Consider the following 6000-nt stretch of genomic DNA (forward strand, 5'->3'; position numbering starts at 1 on the left):
CTCGGCTTCCCCAGTGACATCCCCGCGTGGAAAGTGTTCTGGTGATGGATTGTACCCATCCCGCATCCCCGACGGAGGCTGCGGGGTCCAAGTTACCCCTTGTCCTGGAGAACTGAGGAGGAGCAGCAAAGCGCTTCCCACCACTGCAAGTTTGTATCTCGCTTAGGAGAATATTTTTAATTAATATTACCATTAGCCCATGCACTTGCCGCATAAACAAGACCTCTCCGTGATTGTTTAAATGGCCTGAAATCACGCACCTTAATTAAGGCATCCGTTGGGGTAAATAACCGGCCTTGTTCTGCCAGAGGGAAGGAGAAGCCCAGGGCGAGGAGGCGGGTTTGCTGCAGGAATGAATATCCTCTGAATACACCCCCAAAAACCATCATCTTTGTGTTTCCCATCGCGCTCCTCATGCAGGGACGGGGACTGACACAGGGGACTCTGCGTCGTGTCCCCTGCAAGTCCCTAAATTCACCTTAAAGGGACTTTTCTGCCTTTTCATTTCGGGTACAGGCTCAAGCAACATCCTCCCCAATAACACCTGGGACACCACAGACGTTATTCACCATCCAGCCGGGTTTTAAGCATTAATCTTTTAACTCCAGAACTGGAGTTTGCAGGGGGAAAAATGAGTCTGAAGGGAACAGGATCCCAGCGACAGCACTCACTGAATTTCAGGCATCTCAGCTGAGCATCCTTTTGGGGAGCAAAGGGCTTGTCCGAATTGGGCCACGGCTCACGCTGCCCCCTCCTGCTGAAGAAGCCCTTGAGCATCGTGAAAGGGGCTCAGCTTTTCGGTGGAAAGCGGCTTTCTCGGCAAAACCTCAAAAAACAAGCTTTCTGGAAAAAAAAACCAGATGTTTTGGGATGACAAGGGGATGGTCATCAGGGATTCAGAGCTGGCTTTGCCCCCCTACCAGCAGCTTATCCCCCCAAAAGAGACGTTTTTGCTAATTGTTAATAATCCATTACAAAGGGGGAAGGAAAAAGAAATCCCTTCATTCTCTAACTTGAGCACAGACAAAAAAATGTCGTTAAACTAAACCAAACAAACGAATCAGGAGGCAAAGAGAGAAGGGAAAAAAAATCACATTAGCCCGAATCATAAATCCCGGAGAGGGGTATTTACAGGCTGAATTGCCAAGTGCATTGAAACTGCAGAGAATCCGAAAAGCAGATAGCCATAAAGGCAGACAACGGCCCTGAAAAAATGCTTTGATTAGGATCTGGGCAGCATTCAGCCCAGATGTTCATTTGTCAATGAAAGAGGGATGGGGGGGAGGTGAGAAAGGCTTTAAATTAATCTTTACAACTAGAAAGGAGCTTGTAATACGCACCATATGGGGAGAAACGTCCTTCGAAGCCCCTCGCCTTCCCCCAGCCCCGCGTGTTTGGAGCCTGGGACCCCCCGGCCGCCGCGTTTGTCCCCCCCCCAGCCCCACCACCGTTTCATCCCCCTATTTTCTCCAAGCACCAAACACCCTGTGAACCCAAACTGCTCAGCTCACCCCCCCGGCTTCCACATGTGCTTTTTTTTACCGTGAACAAAACAAACTGCAATTCCTCTTACAACACCAGCTCTCTTTTATTATTCCCCCCCGACTCAGATACCTGCTCCCCCCTCCCTCCCATATCCACATGTGGTTTCTTTTTAACCCTTTTGAGATTGCGGCAAAAGCCGGAGTGGGGGGGGGCGGAGAGGAGGGACGAGGCTGTTTATTAAATGCCAACCATTCAAATTAATTCCCCTAATGGACTCGCCGACATCATGGTGTGCATTTAAATGAATGCTTTGTCATATTTCAGAGCCAACCTGCAGCTCTCTGCGGAGCAAACCTGCTGGAAAGCCGGGCTGGGAACGGCAGCAATGACAGGGACAAACCTATGAAGAAATAAATAAGAATTAAATACACATCCCAAAAGGAACATGAGGGAGCTCAGGAAGCCCTTGGAAATTTGCAGGTGGGGTGCAAGCGGGAGCCTGGCCAGGGGAAAAGGGGTTTGCAATGGTCATGGGAGCTTCTTGTCTGTATAGGAGGAGGAAAAACCCTCTTGCTGCTGGGGCAGGAGGGACGAGAGAGAGACCCCTCACCCAGGTCAGAGACCCTCTGCCCAGGTCATAGAATCATGGAATCATTTTGGTTGGAAAAGACCATCAAGATCATTGAGTCCACCCGTTCCCCCACCCCCGGCACTGCCCCATGTCCCTGAGAACCTCATGTCCGTCTGTTCAACCCCTCCAGGGATGGTGACTCCAGCACTGCCCTGGGCAGCCTGTTCCAATGCCCCACAGCCCTTTGGGGAAGAAACTGTTCCCCAGATCCAACCTCAACCTCCCCTGGCGCAACTTGAGGCCATTTCCTCTTATCCTGTTGCTTGTTCCTTGGGGGAAGAGACCAAGCCCCTCAACACTCCAACCTCCTTTCAGCCAGTTCAGGAAGCGAGAAGGTCTCCCCTCAGTCTGCATCCCCCAGTCCTGGGGGTCCCGGTTCCCCCCCCAGCCTGTCCAGGGAGGGGAAACCACAGGGATAAGATGGAGCAAGAGCAAACCAGCCCCATGATGCACCCAGGGACCCGAGGGTGGAGCTGGGACATGGCTTCCCCGGGTGTCCGTCCGTCTATCCATCCGCTATGGCATCGGCACGGCAACCCCCGCTACAAACACAGGCTGCAAACACGTTAACAATCGTCCTCATAGCAGCCCTTTCATTTTCTTTTGATATGAAAATAAACCTGCGCTGTTTCCAGAAGGTTCTCATTTAGGGAAACATCTGGAGTCAGCACTTCTCCCACAAAGGGCAGCGAAGGGCTCAGAGGATCCTTGTTCTTGTACCAAGGAGGAAGAGGAGGAGGAAGGAGCCGATTTGCCCAGTCCCTTGGGGAAGGGACACGGCAAGTTCCTGTCTGCTACCTGACTGTGAGCAAGGGATTGTCCCCCAGCACCTCAACCAGGAGAACAGCCCCTCCAGGTCCCAAAAGCCATGGGGGTCAAGAAGGTCTTGGTGATGCCCAAAGTCTCCCCAGCATCAAGGGGACCCCCAGGTTTGGCTGCTGGGAAGGACCGTGAGGACCCGAGGGGACAGGAGGAGCAGGGATGCTGCCAGTGCCCCGGGCTGTGGGTGAGGGGGGACAAGGGCTTACAGAGGGGCAGCACACGTGGGGACACAGGCTGGTGTCACAGCACAGCCAAGGGACATCATCTCTTTTCTTCCAGGTACTCCCAGGGCAGGAGCATCCCCCTGGCCAGCAACACCTGGGGTGCAAGTGGAGCCCTTTCTGTCACCCTGGGGGCTCATGGGTGGTGACAGGTCCTGTCTCATCCTGTCCCTCCCTGGCAGGTCCCCAGAAGCTGGCAGGACACTCAGGGCCAACACTGGGTACCGGAGCGGGACTGTGCCACAAGACCACCCTGATCAAACACCTCCACACCACGGCCCCCACCACCTGCTCCGGGCAAAGCCCCAAAACAGCCACAGGAGAGGGGCAGCACCCCCCAGCACCCATCTCCCTAGGGAGGGGGTCCCAGGGGGGCCTCAGTGCTCCCAGGAAAACCAAAGAGCTGAAAAATGTGCATTTGAGGGAGAAAACACTCAAACTAGGAGTGGGAGTAGGGATGGGGTGCGGGGGGGGGGAGAGTTGTTTATCTAGAGCTGATTTTGATTTTCGTCTTTCAAATATCAGCAGGATGCTGAGCCTCGCCTCATTATGCAAATAGAAGCAATTAGAGCTCACCCAGGCTCTGCCCACGTGATGGGTTTATGGCACTCGCAGAAATCCTTCCTGATACATGAGAGGAATAACAACAGCTCCAGCGCCGTCACGGCCGGGAACCTGGGATGGTTTGGTAAGGGGACCCCCAGAGCCAGGACAACCCCCCCATCGCTGCCCCCGGGGCCTTCCAAAGCCTTTGGTGAGTAGCTTTCCCATGGAGACACCAACTTGACTGGCAGCAAGTCCTCACCGGCTCTTGGGATGGGAGAGAAGGACAGACGGACAGGGAAAGCATCACTGGGGGCACAGGGCAAGCACTGCGCTGCGGGACGGGTGTCTGAGCGGATGCGCTTTGCTGAACACCAGCGGAAAGGGGCAAATAAAAAACCAACCAACACCACACTAAATTCTCTGAACGGGGCTTAAAAAGCAAAGCAACCCCCCCCAGGCCCAGCAGCAGCGCCGGTCCCACCTCGGTGCAGCAGGGGCGCGGGGATGGGAGGTTCGGCGGTGGCGCTGGTCCCATCCAGCACTTCGCCTCCCCAGGGACACGCACCGACCTGCAGGGACCAGACACGGAGTGTAAATCAGCTGCAACTCCCATAAATCCATCATCTTCCTCCTGATTTACATCAGGGTAGCCAGGAGGATTTATTCCAGTACCTGCCTCGAGTTTCCCACCCCCAGAGGAGCATGTAAAAAAAAAAAAGGGAGACAAGCTCTTTAAATATTGATCTTTCTCCTAAATCTTTTTTTTTCTTCTTCTTCTTCTTTTGGATGCAAATGGAGATTGATGAGCCCGGGCTGAGGCTCCTCACCTCTGAGGGCGATTTCTATCTGAGCTCCCAAGCACCTGGTTCAAGCCCGGGGGTCGTTGCTGCAGAGGGGGCTGAGAGACACCATCACAGACCATCTCACACTGTTACCACATTTAATCTCACGAGCATCCCACGGGAACCCCCCAGCCTGCATCCCTGTCCTGACTCCATCCTTGACCCTATCCCCACACTGGCTTCTCCATGTAAAATGTAAACACTTTTTACACTGAGGGTGCTGAGAGCCTGGCCCAGGTACCCAGAGAGGTGGTGGATGAACCATCCTGGAGACATCCCAGGCCAGGCTGGACGGGGCTCTGAGCAACCTGAGCTGGTGAAGATGTCCCTGCTCATGGCAGGGGGGGCACTGGGGGAGCTGGGAAGGTCCCTTCACCCAAACTGTTCTACAATTCTCCACACACTGGAAAGATTCAGCAGCATCGTACGTGATACCAGACACAGAGATGAGGTTTTTAGGGACGTGGTTTAGTGCCAGTGTTAATGGTTGGACTCGATCTTGAGGGTCTTTTCCAACCAAAATGATTCCATGATTCAATGACTTTGCGCAGATCTTGGCCACACCATGGGGCAGCAGGACGGCTCCAACACAGCCAAAAAAGATGGGCCAGGTCCTAATAACCCCAGGGCTCCGCACACGGACTCCTCAGCCCCACACCGGTGGGTCCACGGAGAAGCCGAGGAAGGGCACGGGGCAGGAGGCAGGGAAAGGGCTGAGTCAGCAACAGGAGAGTCGCCCCCACCAGCCCACTTGGCAGGCAAAGGTTGGGAAGGAGCTTTTCTCCCGTAACAGGGCCCGAGCAAATAATTCATAGCGGATAAATAATTCACCAGGAGTTTAGCCTTCCTCTGGCAGCGGATTGTCTGCGAGCTGGTAGCAATTATCCTGTAGTTATTTGCGATCCTGAATTTTCGGTTGAATTATTCAGACGAGTCGTTGTTGGGTTGAGGAAAAGCCCGGGGAAAGGAGGCGATACCTGAAACGACAGGAAAAATCATCGTCAGGATGAGTCCGCGGCTCGGGAAGACACGGTGTTGTGATTATTTAGCATTTGCAGTGCAAGAAATACCCAGAGCAACAGGCCCCAGAGGCGATGCAGAGGAGAGCGGCACCGCATCAGTGGATTTCCACCATCCAGCTCCTCTTCCAGCCAAGAGCCTCTAGATATCCCCGGGTTTTCTGGTTCTTACCAGCAAATTCATCTGCTGGGAGACTCACAGATAGCGGATGCTGAAGGAAAGTCAGGGCGAGCAGAATAAATTCACATTTCTGTTTGGATGAACATCTCCAAAATTGCTCTAATGAGGTGTCTCCAGCAGCAGGACTGGTCAGGGGCTCTTCCACAGCCACACAAGCCCCATGGTGGGGACACCCACACGTGTCTTAACTCACCCGGAGCCACCAGCCCCAGGGCTTGGTCCTGCTGTCCTGCAGACACACACAGAGCGGGGT

The sequence above is a fragment of the Streptopelia decaocto genome (genome assembly GCF_964273445.1).
Source record: "Streptopelia decaocto genome assembly, chromosome: 13".
Lineage (NCBI taxonomy): Eukaryota > Metazoa > Chordata > Aves > Columbiformes > Columbidae > Streptopelia > Streptopelia decaocto.